Source organism: Gobius niger, assembly GCF_951799975.1.
Source record: "Gobius niger genome assembly, chromosome: 7".
NCBI lineage: Eukaryota > Metazoa > Chordata > Actinopteri > Gobiiformes > Gobiidae > Gobius > Gobius niger.
Genome location: NC_136858.1, coordinates 16661534 through 16680904, shown reverse-complemented (window position 1 = coordinate 16680904; position 19371 = coordinate 16661534). Strand labels below are relative to the sequence as shown.

Genomic DNA, 19371 nt, shown 5'->3' with positions numbered 1-19371 from the left:
CTGTGTATTGTGACACAAGGCGACATCCATATAGTTCAATACGTGATACTTTTCCTTATCTATGCTATGCACCACAGAAGACTGACTAATGTGTTATTCATTTAGTGTTATTCAAGAGACAAGAACATTTCCAAAGGCCTGAAAAATGCTGCCATTAAGCCTTTTCTAGAGAAGAGCAGTACCACTGGCTAACCAGTCTAACAATGTTTTTGATACTATTCAGCCCTACCACAGCACTGAGACAGCTCTGATCAAGGTGACAAATGATGTCCGCCTGAACATCGACAAAGGCAAAGTCCAGTTCTGCAAGACCTGAGCAATGCCTTTGATACAGTGGACCATGTGATCTGATTATAAAGCTAAGAAAACTTGGTGGGAATCTCTAGTCCTATCTCAATGGCTTTGTTGAAATTGGGAACTGTGTCTCAGACCAAATGATCTGTGGGGTTCCCCAGGGATCGATCCTTGGACCCCTTTTGTTCAATGTGTACGTACATGCTTATTTGGTTAGCTTATAGGCAGCAATCATGCATCGTGCTACAACTGAATACAGATGACACTGATGGCACGTGACAGGTAAAAAGGTACAATTATGCATATGACAACTGTATTGGAATTTTATCTACACTAATTACTTTTAATCAAATTAATTCATGATTATATTTATGTTTTATGGATTAATTGTATCTGCATTTTTGTTTTTTTTATGCTCTATAAATAATCTTGGCTTGCCTTATTTCTTGAACCATTCGAATTTTGAAGCCTGGCCAACTGAAAGCAACTATATTGGCACGTCCTCTGGAATGCAACAATGGCCCTATCAATAAGAACAGACACGGCCGTCAACCATTGATGATAACTACTGCTGCTACAGTAGTGAAAGCATAACTGTTGGAGTGCATTTCTCTTGGGATTAGTCTGTGTGAAGTCATATAGAGTCTAATCACAATCCGGTCGTGTCAAGTCCATGGTGTAACCTAACTTAACCTGTGGTGGTAGCTAAGAAAGATAGACAGATACTGCATGTGGCTGCTAATCTCATTTTATGGCATTTCTGTAACACATCAATCAATCCTTTTTCCTAAGAACACGTTTTACACAGTGGTCTGAGCATAGAGCTGAGATAAAGCCTACTGCTCTGTGGGGTTCTCCTTCGCGAGTTCAAATTCTAAATAAAAATTCCTGTCAGGTTTATTGGACAGGTTGTCAATAACGTGAGTCCAGGTGAAGTCATTAATCCCTTACTTCCAAACATTGCATAAAACTAAACACTAGCATAAAAAACATCCACTCGCATTGTTGTGGAGAAGACTGTGTATTTTTTTCTCTTTGATATTTTATGTAGCAGTGATTTCTGGAATCGCTACACACATCCCTCTGATGTAGGACACAGTGTTGAGATTATGCTGACTGTAGCTTTGCCAGATCTGCCATGAAATTTTCAACACACAAAATACATTATTAACCACAAAGTTTTCTGACAGGGACATATTTTATTTTTAATCTTCAGCGAATCGTAAACTAAACGGCGCACACGCTGTTATTTGCATGTAATCAATTCTTGCTCGTACGGAAACTCCCATTGAACACGCTAATAACAATTAATCAGGCAGAATGTTGGATGTCACGGCATTCCTTTGAGAAATACTGTTCCAGACGTCGATTGATGCCATCGCTGTGATCTCACTGCTTGTACATGAAGTATATCGTAATGCATTGATGTGTGATGGGCTTGGGAGGCGACATCAGAAAGAGGTTGGTTTATCATTTTCACGAGACAAGACACCGCACTATAAATAAAGCCCATATGAATCATGCATTAACGCACTACAGTTTTGCTATATGTCTTGCAAAGTAATGCCGTTTTATCATTGCTAGATAGGGTAAATCCATCAACGCGACTGTTCTAGTTCGACACGCATATTGGAGATTTCCGTGTTCTGTCACCTTTACGAGCTCCGCTGGAATCCGTGAAAAGACGGTGAGTGAGTGGATTACCATCATTTCACATTCTGATCTGCTGCCAGGCGTCACAGCGGCACAGCTAAATGACCTAATGAGTGACGGCCTCTCATGTAATCACGGCACAATGAATATATTATTGCAGTTACAGTAAATCTATTAGGGTAAGAATAGGCCAGTGGGCAGTATAGAAGGATTATCAACCCTTTAAGAAACTGGTAACAAGGAAGAGAGCTGTGTCCAGACTTTCTTTTTTTTTTTTTTTTTTTACTTGGGTGGCCCAGAGGGGAATGACATGCCCTTGTGATGGCTAATTCTACTTTACCTCTTAACCCCCGCCCTTAACCAATTGCATTTTCTCCAGTTCAGCTTTACCCAAATCTAAAGGCTTATTGACTGGTGCTTACAGCCTATAGGCCAGTGCAACGCCTCATTTGAAAGCTAAGACCTATGAAACTCATCTCAATGGATCCTTTTCATCAAGTTGTTTTGAACTTTTTTTTCGTCACAAACTTTTTCATCACTTTCCTGTTACTCTTTTTTCACTTTTTGTTGCGTTTTCGTCACACACTTTCCCCATCATTTTTCTGTTACTCTTTTGTTGCTATTATGAGGCTCTTTTTGTTGCACTTTTGTCACACATTTTCATCATGTTTTTGTCGCTCTTTTGTTGCATTTTCATTCTCGCTGTCAGCTCATTGTTGCCGCTATTTTGACACTTTTTCAAGAAGCTTTGAGATTTGGGAAAGGCCAAACTGGAGAAAATGTGCTTGGTTCAGGTGGGGGTTAAGTGGTTAAATTGTTCCTTTCTGGTAAACCTACCTGCATGTAGGATATTTTCTTATTAAAGTGATAGTCTGTATGTTTAAATGTTTTGCAAATTGAATAGATTGTGTCTTCTTCACTGCCTGGCTCTGCAATTTGAGTAAAATTAGATAATATATTTTTTTTAAAGTCCCTCCTCTTTGCTGATTTCAGCAACTGATCAGAATCCCCGGGATACCACTTTGACCTATGAGACAAGCTTTTCCTGTGAACTGGCCAATCAGGAGGGAGGGGGAGGGAGCTTGATCGTTTACTTTTGAAAATTCTGTTCCTGCCCGCCTTCATTTTGCAAACAAGGAGTGGCTTTCTTGTTAAAGTGGGGAGGAATTTGATTGTTTACTTACAGATTTCACATTATCTCTCCTCACTAACTTACTGACTACCACTTAAACCATTTTCTGATTTTTGTCATCATTTGGTGATATAAGTCGTTAACACTCCCACTATTCTGCCTCAGCTCCTGGGAGTTGGTGGCCAAATCACTTGCAAGGTTGGTTTGTAATTGGGCAGAGAGGACGTTGTGCGAAATCCTCGAAAATGATCCTCCTTTCTTTTTTATTTGCACCATAAACTTTTTACAAGCATAAACAATTATAGGTTTAATCAGGGGTGCCAATATTTGTGGAGCGCACACAATAAATTAAAAAAGTTACCGCCGTAGAACTTCTTTTTTTTCTTTTTTTTATTGGGGAAAATGTATACCCAGTTGGGCAATACTAACTGACCCATATTGACCCGCTCCATATTGTAGTAGCAAACGAGAACTCACACAGTGCAGAAAAACAAAACGGTTGCCAGTTCCTGATAATCAAAAAGCGTGTGTTGTTCCTTTGGGCCCAGTGCCACACATTTCACCTTGTCCTCTGTCCACCGTAACCTCAGCCGGGGCCAGCGCTCTGATTAAATTGAATATATTTAGAGGCGACTTGCTTCATCCTTTCTCCCCATTAACGCCGGAAATGGCAGCAGCAGTGCGGTTGTAACTTCGCCCTGAGTGCCAAATGAGTGAATAAAAACGGCGAGTATAGCTCAATCTTGCAAAGAACCCAAACCCTATCATCTTGTTTGGCGGGGATTTGCCACTGCGGATTTGTTTTTTGTTTTTTTCCCTCTCCGGTATTTGTTCTAAAACACGAGCTTAGTGTGTGCTTTGATTACAGAAGTTGTTTTGTCAGAAAGTGGATAAAAAAGTATTTGTTTCGGATTGATTCACACTGGATCGGGGCACAGTAGCGCACTCTCTGAAATAAAGAAATGGCATCCGACGGAAGTCTGCTAAACCGCAACCAACAAAAGGCAGTAGGGGAAAAGCTCCTTCAATTACTAATTATTGGTGGGAAGCAGCTAGTCGGATGCATGGAACTAATCCGCCAGACAGACCCCATTGACATACTTAGATAGGAGGAATCTTCTTTGCCTTGTCGTTCTCCTCAAAGCGCCGCTATATCTCGGCTAATGACCCGGGTCCTTCCCTAGTTTGGCCCATGCCAGTCCACGGGATTATGAATAATGCATTGACTCTAAAATTGTGAACGTAATCCTCTGAAAATCTCCTTACGTCGCCGGGCAGCCCAGCGTTTGTCTGTTACAATTACCCTTCGGTCCTTCACGCTAAAAGATTCCTGTCCTGGAGGAGGAAAAAGCATACCTTAAGCAACCCGCATATGATCTGGAATAATATTAGGACGACAGACAGGTGAAGTGGATAAAGCAGATTATCACTTCATTGTGGAGCACAGTGGATTGGATATACTATGCAGCATGAAAAGCACAGGTAAAAGAGGAAGTGTAGCCATCTGAGCAGCTTAGGAAATAGATACTGTTTTCTCTCTGTCGCTATCGTCTTAAGACGAGACAATGCAGGTGAATAGGGAAAAAAAGATAGAGCCGTCAATATGAAACTTTAGCGGTGTGATACTCAGGAAAAAAATATAGTTTTATGTCATTTTGTGTTTTCACATAAAAATGACACTTTTTAAAGCAGTACTAAGAAACTTGTTTACCTTAATAAATCCTTTCCGTATAGTCCCTCTGGGGGTAATACAAGTGTTAATGGGATGATTGGGGGGTCTTTCATCTCCCCCTGGTGTCTCTGGCCAGAAAACCACACATGCAGATTTTCCTGCTCCGACCTGGAGCACCAATACACACTAATGGAATCACAAAGCTAATTGTGGGCTAACGCCACTTAAATAGTATTTACAGCCAAGTTTGAGTGAAAAAAATGATCTCCATTGTGTAATTGGACGTACAATATCACTCTCTCCCTTTGTCTTTCTTTGTCTTTCTGTTAGCGTAGTATTTACTCTCACGGAAATTTAAGGAATAAAAAAACATGCTACGACACCTGCAGTGGCGCTTATGGCCTCTAGGGGCACAAGTTACTTAGTGCTGCTTTAAGTTTAGTATTTCAATACGCTAATTGTAAAAAAAAAAGCTGCAATTTTTTTTATTTCAACTTGTTTTTTGCAGTTCAATTCCCTCTAAATCTGGCAGGAATTAGATGTTTCAAAAATCCCACTGAAACCACTTCAAAATATGGTTATGTACAAGACTGGAAAGTTTAGGGTTTGTAGGAGCTAATTTCTGGTTTTGATTTTCAATTGGCCGAACACACAGTGCATCAAGTCACAGTAAGCCAACCACAAATAATGAAAAAGTGATCCTAATACAGCATCATGACCTCCTTGCATCATCGCTTCCATGGGCCGTAGTAACAGATCCGATTAGGTTGGGCCTACAAAGTGCTGACTCATGATTTCTCTCTCCTCGTTGCAGTTGACTATTGCTTACATAGCTGAACATGCTTGTCAGCCAATATCAACACAATAATTACCCGAGTGCATCTGCGGGCATATCGGCACCGGAGAGCCCCGTCTAGCCACTCTCATTAATGTTTAAGCAATGCTATGATGCCTCCCTCTATGCCTCCTCGGAGGCTAACTGTCAGTGTAACCGCATGGATGTATCCCGTCCACCATACCAAATTAGCTGGTGATTAAAAAATGCTAAGCGCGGTTGTATAGGCACGGTATCACAATTATTATGAGACCATGCATTTTTATGTATTGTCGCGCTGCATAAATTACTCAAAGTGTCATTGGGCCAGTCTTTCTCTGCACATTACCTATCCGTCTTGAATTAATAAGGTGCACAGTGTGGAACATGCATCTTTCATGCCTACAGTTGAGCAATAATCACCCCGTCTACGCTTTAAAGGCACAGAGACAGACCGAATCTCAGCTATGCATTAAAGATTTAAGGATGACACATGATGAATTATTATATTGCTGCATTGGATCATTCTTATTTTTACACATCGATTGTTACATCAATTGCTCTATATTTCGTAGGAAGGGATTGCTGTGTGGAGCCTGAAATGGACCGGAGGCACAACTCACCGACAAGAGTTGGTGCCCGCAGGCAAACCTGATTTGCTTCCACCTCCTGAGTCACCCTTAGACCTCCCCTGAGCTAAAAAAACATAAAACTGCAGTGACGAGATCCATGTAACCACTTCTCCATAACCTCTTCATAGAACTGGTCCCTGATCAGGACTTAGTGCTTATCTTAGATATGCTTAGATATATCTAACTTTTTTATTTTTCACTATTACATTTTCTCATTACAATTGGAAATCACATTATCTTGAGCCTGTTTTAAAATAAATAAATAATGGTAATCCATTTTTTCCCTGTAGTAGAGTAAACCATATATAGCAACACCATATATTGTGAGAACCATTATATTTACCTTCACTTTGTAAAAAAGACACATTTGCATTTTTTTCTCACTGTCTGACATGAAAGCAGAATTAACTTCTATTTTGTTTTAGGTCAATTATAATTTTAAAACTTATTTCTATTTGTCAAATGCCAGAAGAATGAGAGATATAATTTTCTACACATTTTTTTATTGCTTTTTACAAAACCAAAAGTTTACATACATTTCATTAATATTTAGTAGCATTGCCTTTAAACTGGTGAAACTGAGCTAAATTTGTAGGCCACCTTGGGTGCACATTAGCCGTCATTCCACATAGCGTGACCCGACCACACATGCCACGATCTACGTGCACATATCGACTCTATCCCGCAGGCCTTTCTGTTTCCACCGCACACACATCCGCATTTGTTGTGGGGTGCGCCCCCACGGAGGAGCACGCTGTACAGATCGTCATTAAAAGTTTTGTAAGCCACAATGAGAACAAATGTGGACAAATGCTGCCTTCTTGTGGGGGTGGTGGAATCATTCAGAGGTGCCAAGCTGTATGAAAATAGAAAAGAAACCGCTAAATACAACTGAAGGTAAGCTACATGCAAATGTTATGCTAACATCAGCTAAAGCTGCGCTAACAGCGGCTAAATGCTAATATCGGCAAAATCCCCAGAGAGGTATGATGTTGTGAAATATTAAATCCGTATGACCGGTGAGGGCTGTCCACTCTCTCATTGCCAATCAGAGGCCAGCAGTCTGTTCACGTCACATTATTATTATGCTTTATTTATACAGGTGGTCTCTTGAGACTCAATGTCTCATTTGCAAGAGAGACCTGTTAAAACATACAAGGTAAATAACAGTTAACAATAAGACAACAGTGGAACGATTAGACTATAACACAATACTAAGAAAATGTGTAAAACTTAAAAACAAGAGCAGACACATGGAGGATACTCCTTTACAAGGGATTTAAACTGTCACAAGATTATCCACATAAAAGGTTTTCTGTGCCTCATTCCAGAAATTTTGGTGTGAAGTAGCAAAAGGCCTTCTTTCCTTGACCTGACATTTATAAGATTAAACAAATAATCAGGAAGGACACCAAGAAGAGCTTTATAAATAAACAGCACACAGTGCTGCTCCCTCCTTGCTTCTAGAGATTGCCAACCCACTTTAGCATAAAGATCACAGTGGTGGGTCCTATAACCATCTCCAGTGATGAATCTAATTGTTGAATGGAAAACTGCATTCAGAGGCTTCAACACAGATGCAGTGGAATGCATATATGATATCACCATAATCCAAAATCAAAAGTAATGTAGCTTGGATTAACAGTTGTCTCTGGTTAGGAGGGATACAGTTTTGGTTTCTGTAGAAAAAAGACAGCTTTGCTTTAAGTTTGTTCGCTAGCTCCTGGACATGTTTACTAAATGAGAGCCTCTCATCGATCCAGATGCCAAGATATTTATAATATGGCACTTTCTCAATAATGGAATCATCTAAAGCAGAGACTGACACGTTCTGTGACAGAACCGACTGTTTTCTAGAGAACAACATGCATTTAGTTTTTGAGGAATTCATCAACATTTTCAAGTCAGTAAAACTTTGGTGAACCAAATTGAAGTCATGTTGTATATTTTGAATTGCTTGTGCAGCAGAGGGCGACATAGAGTACAGAATTGCTTCATCTGCATATAAATGAATGGAGCTTTGTTTTAGGTTATCACCAATAGAGTTAATATACATTGTAAATAAAACATCAGGCACGGGTTAGTGCGCTTTGGCCACAGCCAAAACCTATCCCTGGTCAGACAGGTTTGGCACTGGCCTTCGTTATGGAAAAGCACGCCTGCTTTTTTTACTTTGTTATCCTGAAGCCACTTTGTCACCAGTATTGGCAGTTTGCTTCGGGTCATTGTCCATTTGGAAGACCCATCGGCGCCCAAGCCTTAACTTCCTGGCTGATGTCTTGAGATGTTGCTCCAATATTTCCACATAGTGTTCTTTCTTCATGATGTCATCTATTTTGTAAAGTGCACCAGTCCCTCCCACAGCAAAACAACCCCACAGCATGATGTTGCCGCCCCTGTATTTCACAGTTCCAGATTCTCCCTTTTTCCTCCAAATGTGACGATGGTCATTATGGCCAAATTATTTTTTTTTTTCCATCAGACCACAGGATATGTTTCCAAAAATTAGAGACTTTATGATTTTTTTATTTACAAACTCCAATTTGGCTTTTTTATGTTTTTTTTTGGAGTAAGGGCTTCTCCCTGGCAGAGTTCCCTCTCAGCCCATGTCAGTACAACACTTGTTTCACTCTGGATATTGACGCTCTTGAACTCTTACCAGGTTCAGCATCTTTACCAGGTCTTTTGCATTTGTTCTTGGGTTGATATTCACATTTCAGACCACTTCACGTTCAACAAAAAAGAAGAAGTTAACTCTGCTTTCATGTCAGACAGTGAGAAAAAAATGCAAATGTGTCTTTTTATGAAGTGTATGCAAACATAAGGTTCTCACTGTATCTACATTGTAAACGCCATTAATGAAAGAACAACAGACCATGCGCGCTGTTGTGTTTCAAAATACAGCGCATTTTCCTCCAGCGAGAGAGCGGATGTCAGAGATTAAATTAGCACAGTGTTAGCTCGGACGGTCCGCCTTGTTCACGTCTCAACTCTGTCTCGCTACGAACTCCAGCTGAGACGTGCTTGTAATGGACTCAAGTGAACGATCGGGATGTGCGGGACGGTCTGTGAGAGATATTTACATCTGCTGACAGATTTTTACTCAACTGTAGAAGAAGCTGAAGTCGGGCAAAAATAACAAAATGTAATGTTTATTATGCTTGTTGTGTAGAGCAGCACAGAAAATATGCACAGTCCTAAAATAAGCTATAAGTGGTATAGCATATTCTACTTTTTTGCTTCATACAGTACATTAAAACATGTACAACTACCTCATAGTGATCAAGAACAAAGATGAAAATAGAGGTGATAAGTGACATTTCCCCAAACTAGGCCCACACAGTGTAAAAAAAAATCTGTGTTATGTCATCTGTAAGGACACCAAAAGCATTTCATTCCAGGTGATCTATATCGGGCCAAGCTCGGGGCTACACCTGTGAACGTTTATGACATTGGCTTAAAAGATTTATCACAGAACCGCACTTTAGGTTATTGGGGGAACAGTGAAGGATTTGTGAAAAAAAAAAAAAGCACTTCCCCTTCCTCTCCGTCTGTACTGGCATCAGCAGACTGCGAGCACTGTCTGTGAAATGGATCCATGGGAATAGAGAGTTGTGAAGAAGGTAGAGAGGGGGCATTGGAGTGAGCTTTAAACCTTTTAGACGTTACTTTGAAGGGGGGAAAAAATGGCTATAAAGTTTTTGTAGGAAGATTTTGGTTGGTTTCTCCTCCAAATACGGGGATGTCTTGGTGTCATCATTATAGAGTAATAGAAGCAGGGCAGTGGTAATGAGTGGCCTAATCACTTGGATTGGATAGTCACTGTTTTGTTGTTGCATCCACTATTGCCAACATTAACAATATGGAGTCTCATTAAGTAAGTATTTATCAGTCACCAACTGATTACGTAAGCTCTCAGAGGCAATGTGGTGGCAGAAGCAGCAGTATTAGTTGAAGTAGTTGGCTAGTAATATTTGCAGAACCCAGCACTTATTTTGTTGTTGCCACTGGAATAACTATGTCGACTACGTTTACTCGCATTAGCAGCAGCAACATAGGCAGAAGTAGCACAGTAGAAGCAGTTTTCCTTGCATGAGTTTGCGTTTTGTGAAGAGTATGGTTGTATTGCGTCTTCTGCAGTTCACCAGCCCGAGAAAACCTGCATGTTGGCTAACTAAAACTGGGTTGCCCTCTGTAGGCATATCTCTGTACCGAGTAAATAGAGCCCTAATGAGCTTTTTTCTTTTAGCAGGAGCATAAGTAAGGGGGGTGGACGATTAAAGGGCCCAGGCTGATGAAAGGCCCCAAAGAGTAAACCCTTTTGGCCCACCTTGCCTTAGTCCTGGTTTAGTCCTAGCTTTGTACCTAATGTGTCCTGATTTTGAGCCGCTTTGGCCCACGTAGCTTTAGTCCTGGACTGGTTTAGTCCTGGTTTTGTCCTAGCTTTGTATCTGATGTTTCCTGATTCAGCAGTTAGCTATAAAGCTTGTTGTTCATGTAAAGTATATAGTATGTTTACTTTGTTTTCTGTTGCAATGTTTTTTTCATTTGCAATTCAGATCGGAAGTGTTCTCCCTTTCATGTAAACAAGTATACATTTCCATAGTTTTTTCTTATTTTTCAGGCTTTATACTCTGTATTTTAACATTGAAATGTGTTAAGTGCTGTAATTTCCACAGTAAAAGCCGCTACTTTTTTCCCAGTCTTTGAACCTTACACTAAATATTGTTTCATGTGTCACTCTATTGCTGTCTTCCTCCATCTCTGTCCGGAGTGGTGGCAGCAGGATGCCCTCCCGCGCTATAGCTAACGTTGCTTCAAGTGCAAATTAATGCATTTAATTCTCACACCGCTAAAATATTATGGAGGGCCCAGCGGGAATCAAAAGCCAGCCTTCGAGCAGTCGAGCAGCTTTGAACACCGGGAAACTCCCGAGGCCGTGTGCCCAAACACGGCGAGAAGGGTGGCTCTAAACACGGCCACACTCCCGAGGAGGAGTCGCTGAGCGGGCAGCGCTTCGGCTTCACTGAACACATGCGCGTTTAAAGACTAATATAATCGAAGTTCGTAACACACTAATAAAAGTAAATGTATCTGTAGGCCACTGTTCTCTTGGTAAATTTAACTGCACACTAAGAGAAAAGTCCAGTATTTCCAGTGCTTTAAATGCGCTTGGAACAGCTGCGGCTTATTGACCAGTGCGGCCTATATGTTAAAAAAAATATCTATATCTTCATAGATTATGTTGATGTGGCTTATATGTGTAATTTATGGTACATCTCTTTAAAGGGTTAAATCTTATCTGAAAAAAAAAAGTAGAGGGCCCAGAATTTCTGGCGGCACCCCTGAGCAGGAGTACGCAATACCCATCCGCGACTAGGTGGCTCCAAACCTTTTGGGTGACCTGCCTTGAAGCTTATCAAATATATAAGTACTGGTAAGTGTTTTTCTTCACACTGGAATAGTCTTGGGCTAGGATGGTAAAAAACAAATAAAAAGTAGTTCTAGTAGGAAAGCAGGAGATGTAGCAAGTCGGGGAAGATACCAGGGGCCTAAATGAGTTGCAACACATCTTTAGTATGACAAAGGATGACTGGATCGTGGTTTCTTTAAGCACACTTGGCATATCCCCGGGCCCATAAGAGCCCCAGTGAGTTTCTTTTTTGCAGGGGAGGCCACTCTAACAAGTCCTGCAGTACCCGATTACTACTCCTCGATCATGTCCTTCTGAGTGACCAGCCGAAAGTTCACACTTGTGTGGCCACCACCTGAACAGGGCAATGTAAGTGATATGTGTGATGTCTAGCAGAGAACATCTTGCACAGATTTCTTTCTCTCTTTTTGTGCCAGGAGCCCATAATAATTATAATAATAAAGTAGTTGTAGCTTTAGTTGAACGTGCACCATCTGCCTGCATTAGTGGAATTAATAGTTGTAAGCAGTGAAATCGCAGCAGTAGTAGGTTATTAAAACATACCTGTATAATTCATCATTTTTCCAATATATTTGAGCACCTTCCACTCAATACTTTTACAGTAATTTTAACGATTATTTACAGCTCCCACCTCTAGCTTTGCTTAAGCGATAAAGATGAGCTCGTGTGACCCTGGCATGTAGTAAATGAAGTGAAGATATGTAGAGTGCATCACCTGAATGAGGTCATAAAATACATGCTTGTAAATATGCTTGTGTTGCAGCTACATATAGCCCGACATACAAGAGCAGTTCTCCGTGGACCTCTGTCAGCAGTCTGGTGCAAAACAATGCACGCACTTTAGGGAAAAGAGAATTGTTGATTTTGTCCAGCGGGGCCGCTTCTGTCTTTGTTTGTGACCAAAGCAGGAAGTTCCTTGGGGAATACTGTGATAAAATACAACTCCAAAATACAAAGACTGCAAAATACTCGTTATTACCTAAAAAAACACACACGCTGTAATTGAAATATGTATGAAAGTCTAATCTCTTTCTTCCAGGCACTTGTACATGATTATATGATTCCAAAAAGTCTAAACATTTTAGATAAACTCAGTAGTTAATGGTCTCCTCGCAGCAGGGTGAATATATATATACAATATATCCTGGTCTAGTAGAGAGGGGGTTGCCTTCTTATTCCCATCTTTATTTTAAAACTCCCAACTTGTTCAATAACCTCATCCTGTACTTAATAAATAATGTGGATTTGATATGTCAAGACCCCTTCATTCCTTCATTTATAACTACTGCATTAAAATGTTACTATGGACTGGATTCTCTGTCAATGTGCACTGTACAGTACATGATCATGCTTAACCTTTAACCCCCCGCCTCAAGCGAGTGCATTTTCTCCAGTTCTGCTTGACCCAAACCTAAAAGCTTCTTGACCTGAGATGTTACAGCCCATGGGCCAGTGCATCGCCTTATTTGTTTGCATTTTTGTCGCTTTATTACAGCTACATTACACTAAAAGACAAAATATGGCCAAAACGTGACAAAATAAAGTACGAGAAGTGACAAAAACGCAACAAAACAACGAAAATGTGACAAAAATTGTGGTGAAAACCCTACAAAAAGTAGCGAAAACACAACATAATCGCTTAAAACAAAACAAAGAAGAAGCTTAGATGAGTTTTGTAGGTCTTTCAAATGAGGCGTCACCCTGGCCTATTATGTAAACTCCCAGGTCAAGAAGCTCTTTGATTTGGGTAAAGCTGAACTGGAGAAAACACGCTGGGTTAAGGTAAGACATGGGATAGGACTTTTGCAAGATAAATAGACCAATATGAGGATAGTCATCTGCAAAAGCATTCTGTCACACATTAAAAAGGCAAAGAGCACAACGTCGACGTGAATATTGTAGTAAGGAACGGTTAATATCTTCTGCAAGCGGACATTGAGCGGTCATGGAGAAGACTGATCGGCGTCGTGAATAAGGACGTGAAGTTTGTCTGCGTAAAAACAAGCGGATGCCGGAGTGGATGGAACTGTGGCCATCTCTGGAGGCAACAACTGAAAACATTTTCCTTTTTTTTTTCACGCTCTGAGGCCTTAGCCGCCCATCTTTTGTAGCCTATAAGCCAGTGCGAGTCATGATGAAGCACCTTTGATGATGTCTGTCAAATCCAACTTGACTGACTGCGCCGCTGTCCCAAAAACTGCACCCAACTCTGCCGGTGGTACATTTGCAAGTGGAGGGATGACGTGTATAGGAATCGAGGTGCACTCAACATAAAGGAAGGGGGGGTTATGGAAATCCCCCCCACCCCCAATCTACACTGTGCATATGATGCGGTGGGCACCTCTGGGGGGCTTCACCGTTCCTCTCACACATGCCATTACTCACGATAAGTCACAGATTCATCAAATGCAGCCTTGAGCGTGACACTGCTGCCTGCATATCAAACGTGCCATACAGTCTGCGCCACAGCACGCTTAATAAATGATCAGGATCCCGGCACTCTTTCAAAGTACAATATACACGTGAAGGCGTTAGGGGCCACTCATCAATATTCTTCACCTATGGAATTTGTAAGTGTGTGCGTGCGTGCGTGTGCGTGCGTGTGTGTTATCTGATGTCAAAGACTGCGCTAGAAGTAATGACAGAAGACAAATCCATCGTCTTGACAGATCATTTAGTCTTGCGAATCTACCTACAGTCCGTGGCATGCGATTAATCGATATCACCTGACAGCACCGGCGTCAAACTATGACTTTCCCCCTAACTTACCTCGGAGAGCCGATTAGTGGCGCGAAGGACGTCAAAGCGCAGGTCCAGAGTGTTCATCCATGTATGCGCTACGAGACGCCGGGCACCCGTCCATCCAGCTGCAGAGGAGAGGTGAGAAGAAGAAGAAGAAGAAGAAGAAGAGCGGGGGAAGAGGCAGCCCGGGCAGGAGGCTGCGGGGTGACTGGAACGGCCGGAGTTGTTGCACATCCGGAAAGACCTCAGCAGTTGTAGCAGTAGAGGCAGGGGCAGCGGCGGCGGCAGCAGCAGCGGCAGCAGCGGTGCATCATCTTTACCAGGACGCGCAGAGCAGACAGTAGTAGTAGACATTGCCTCAAAAAGTCATAACGTCCTTGGTTGAGAGTGGTGCACCCCCGGTTATCATCAATGCCAGTGTTTCTCATTCATCCCCACGGCGGGCAGCAGCCGGTTTTTACGCGCACATACACACACTCCATGGAGAGCAGGGCAGCGGCGGCGTCTCCATCCCTCCGCTAAAGAAAGCCGGTGCTGCAATGCTTGTGAGAGGGAGAGAGAGAGGGTGAGGGAGAGGGGGTGGGAGGTGGGGGGGTGTGGGATAAAGTGACGCGGAGGCGCGCAGACGGGAAAGTCCGCGGAGTCGCCAATCCGCATCATCGCCGTTCCTCCAACTCTCGATGTTGACACTGAACTGTTATATAATCCGAAAGGGCTCCGGGAAAAAAGGCGCAATAATAATAACGCGTTTTAATTGGATGTCTGCGCTTTCATATGTCTGACACATTGTTTAGAAAGAAAGGTGGCTCGGCTCCTAATCACGAAGTAGGGACATAAAAGGACGTGGCTGGATGGAAGCGTGCAGGATGGAGGGGGGGATGAAGGAGAAGAAGAAGGTAGATAGAGCCAAGAGGGCACGAGTGTTAATGAGAATCAGAGAGGCTGAAATGATGAGGAGAAGTAATAGAGACGCCTTAAGAAGAAAAAAAAGAAAAAAAAAGAGAAGAGGACATTGATTTTTCAGATCCGATATGGGATTAATTGCTTGGTGGTATATAAAAGCATAGATTTTTTTTAGACAGGCTCAGTCAGAGCACTTGAGGTGAAGTCACTGTGTGTTTGGCGCATTGTACAGTAATTCCACCAGCTGTATAGAACAAAGCGTGCATTAATAATGGAAAAAATTGCAGTCAGGAAGGCAAAAGCCGGACAGCAAGTATATGATCTGGTATGGTTGGATTTTCAGAGAAGTGTCAGCGAGATCTCTGTGTCTTGAGCCCCGTGTAATGTTGGGGAAGGTAAAATGTTTTGCACAAAAACTTCAGCAAGAAAGGACTGCACTCCCTTGTGACAGGTTACCCCCAGTGGTATCGGAAGACGGGCCAATGGAGAGAACAAAAGGATTCCCCAAGGATACAACCTCTAAAACAGGGTTCTCCAAGTACATTTTGATGTTGGCCAAATATATATTGGGAGTGTATTGACTGACAGGACTGTAGCCTCATAAATACGGCTTACACTTGCATTGCACTTAACAAGCCTGTGTCACAAGTGTCTGCAAGTAGTCACTATAGTCATTATTTATTCACTCCACACTCTGTTGGTGGTATGCTATTGTTGCCACAGGCGCCCTGGGACAGACTGTGCATTTACCACGTGGCTATAATGTGTTGTTTATATCCTGATCTCTTGTTACATCAGTGTCCTCTGCTTGACACATGTGGAATTCTCTCCTTTCTTTATTTAAGCTGCCCCCTAGTGGCTGGAGTGAGTATCCTGGTAATTTCTTTAAACATTTGTTAAAATTATTATTATTTTTTTTTGACATAGCCTACTCAGGAATTTATGCTCTAAGGCAAGGGCCGGATTCAATCACCTGTTGGAGACCCCTGCTCTAAAATCAGTGCTTAATTTGTAAATTAGTATTTTCAGGAACACTTTTTGTCTGATGTGATGGATTGGGGGAACAGGCCAAAACATTTGCCGGAACACTCTCATTAGATATCATTGTATCAGATACATTTTTTGCCGGATCCTCCAAAATATTTCCCGGATCCTTTACCCTGAAAAAAATTGAATTGGGGGAATGCGTTCCCCCAAACGGGCGATCAAATTAAGCACTGTCTAAAATGTATGACGTAGCCTATATATTTTGACGTATATTCCGGTAACCTCTTAACCCAACTAAAAAGCGACAGAAACCAGACAAAAACACAACAAAAAGCGACAAAAACATGGCGAAAACATGACAAAAAAGTGACACACAAATGCACCAAAAGAGCAACACAAAATGAGCCAGAATCGCAACCAAAAAAAACAATGACAAAGGAACACAACCCAACAAAAAATAGACAAAAATAGTTTAAAAATTTGCCAAAAATGCGGCAGCTGTGAAGTTATGATCCCTTTTTATAGGTCTTAGCTTTCCGATGAGGCGTTACACTGTTGCCCTCCCGTGAAGAAGCTTTAAGACTTGGGTAATACCGAACTGCAGAAAATGTGCTCGGTTCAGGCGGGGGTTAAAAGGTTAAAAGCATTTCCACGACAGAAGCAAAATTAACTTGTCAAGGCGTCCAAGTATCAATTAGTAAAAATAACACACATTTTCTGACGCAGCTGATCCTGTGAAAACGCAAAATCTGCACATTTACTGACGGCAAGTGCTTTGGGTCACGATGAGGTTAATCAACTCATTTATGCTCACACCCTGTTCACATCCAGATACGTAATCCTGGCCACCTAATTAAAGTAAACGTTGTGTGAAAGGTGACACTGACGTTGATTGACAGGTCTCATTCAGCCGTTCCTCTTCTAGAGCGTTCAAAGGTGTGTGTCGCAAAACAAAAGGGCCCGCAGCAAAGTGCACAACACATACTGTGTAAGCCGTAAGTTTGATTCATTGTACGGGCTTTTGAGATTTCCCAATGTCAACTTTAAAACCTCTTAACCCCCACCTTAACAGAGCACATTTTCTCTAGTTAGTATCCAGGTATTACTCAAATCTTAAAGCTGCTTAAAGAGAGTGACAAAAACGAGACGTAAACGAAGATGAAAACGCAACAAAAAAGACACAAAACCATGACAGAGGTGTGACAAAAACGTGACAACCAAGCAACACAAACATGACTAAGAAGTGACAAAAACGTGAGCAAAATGTGACAAGAATGTGGCAATAAAGCAACAAAACTGTGACAAAAAGTGACAAAAACGTGACAAAAAGCGTTAAAAAAACGTGACAAAAAAGCAGCAATGTGACAAAAAGTGACAAAAACGTGACAAAAAGTGACAAAAACGTGACAAAAAAGCAACAACAATGTGACAAGTGACGAAGTGGCAAAAACTTGACTAAAGACATGCCAAAAAAAGTGACCAAGAAGTTTCAAAAATGTGACCAAAAAGTGACAAAAAAGAATTAAAAAAAGAAAAAAAAGGTGACCAAAAAGTGACAAAAACGTGACAAAAAAGCAACAACAATGTGACAAAACAGAAACAAAAGTCTGACAAAAAGCTACAAAATGTGAATAAAAAAAGTGACAAAAACATGCCCAAAAGTGACAAAAACTTGACTAAAGACATGCCAAAAAAAGTGACCAAAAAGGGACAAAAACTTGAATAAAGACATGCAAAAAAAGTGACCAAAAAGTCACAAAAACGCAACAAAAAAGACACAAAACCATGACAAAGGCGTGACAAAAACGTGACAACAAAGCAACAAAAACATGACTAAGAAGCGACAAAAATGTGAGCAAAAAGTGACAAAAATGTGGCAATAAAGCAACAAAACTGTGACAAAAAGTGACAAAAACATGACAAAAAGCGACAAAAATGTGGCAATAAAGCAACAAAACTGTGACAAAAAGTGACAAAAACGTGTGCAAAAAGTGACAAAAATGTGACAAAAATGCAACAAAAATGTGACAAAAAAGCAACAAAAACGTGACAAAAGCAACAAAAAGGCATAAAAAAAAAGAAGCAACAAAGTCACAAAAACGGGACAAAAACGGGGCAAAAAAGTGACGACAACACAGCAACAATGCCTGGAAACGAGGAAAAGTCTTGGATCAGTTTTGTAGGTGTTAGCTTTTCGCCGAACTGGAGGAAATGCACTCTGTTAAAGTGGGGGTTTAAAGGTTAACTGTATAAACATGCCCTTTAATTGGAGGTCATGTTACTTGTTTATGTGGTTATGTAAAAAAGTTTTATGCTTGATGAAATGCACACACAGTTCACCAAAGTGTCTAAGAAAATGCTCCAACAGAAACATTTGCCTTCTTCGAACGCATCAATGTGAGGACAGAATAAGAGATTACATTTTAGGTGTACTTTATTGTCTCCATAGGGACGAGATATTGCATATTCCACATGGCTACATTTCTCCTTAAGCTGAATGAGTCACATTTCAGATGGATTTTCTTTTTGAGCACAATTCATGTTGAGCACAATCTGTAAACATCAAGGTAAATATGGTAAAGAGTTAAGTGCAAAGTCATTTCGTCTGAGTTGAAGTCTCCAGGGTGAACCCCATCTGTCACATAGTTATGCACGTTTCTTTGACGCACAAGTATCTCTCTTCCATTTTTTGTACATAAAAGCAGTCAAAAGTGCTAAGACGCAGTGTGACCTGTCTTGTTTGGTCTGGTTTCGCTTTAAGTTTGGGCAGAAAGTATTCCTGATGACACCGAGACTGATTGAAATTAGTCAGCATGGATGCATTCGCCCGTATACCAGATATTTTAGAAAGTAAAGCCAAGGTTGAAGCGCATAACTCATCGCCTGCTCGAAGGGAAATGCAGCCAGACCAAATTTACAATGTAGCGATACATCATCATCCCTTTTATAGCATAATCAATGCCCATCAAGTGGCCCCAAAAGTCAATAATGTGCCAGGACTATAGGGACAGACTGAGCCTTTTCTCCCACAGAACTTTGATACTCTAATTGTACCATATTCAGTCCTTCATTTGACACAATAGAAGTAGAGATGATGCAGAACAATCA

The 19371-nt window shown here is 41.2% G+C and overlaps 1 protein-coding gene across 1 annotated transcript in view; it reads right to left on the bottom strand.

Moving 5' to 3' along the window:
• Positions 1 to 14949, bottom strand: part of insyn2ab (inhibitory synaptic factor 2Ab) — a 42671-nt gene extending 27722 nt beyond the window's left edge. Inside the window, exon 1 of the mRNA XM_079559561.1 lies at positions 14401 to 14949. The gene's annotated coding sequence lies outside the window, so the exon portion shown is untranslated. The remainder of the gene's footprint in view (positions 1 to 14400) is intronic.
• Between the last annotated feature and the right edge of the window lie 4422 nt (positions 14950 to 19371).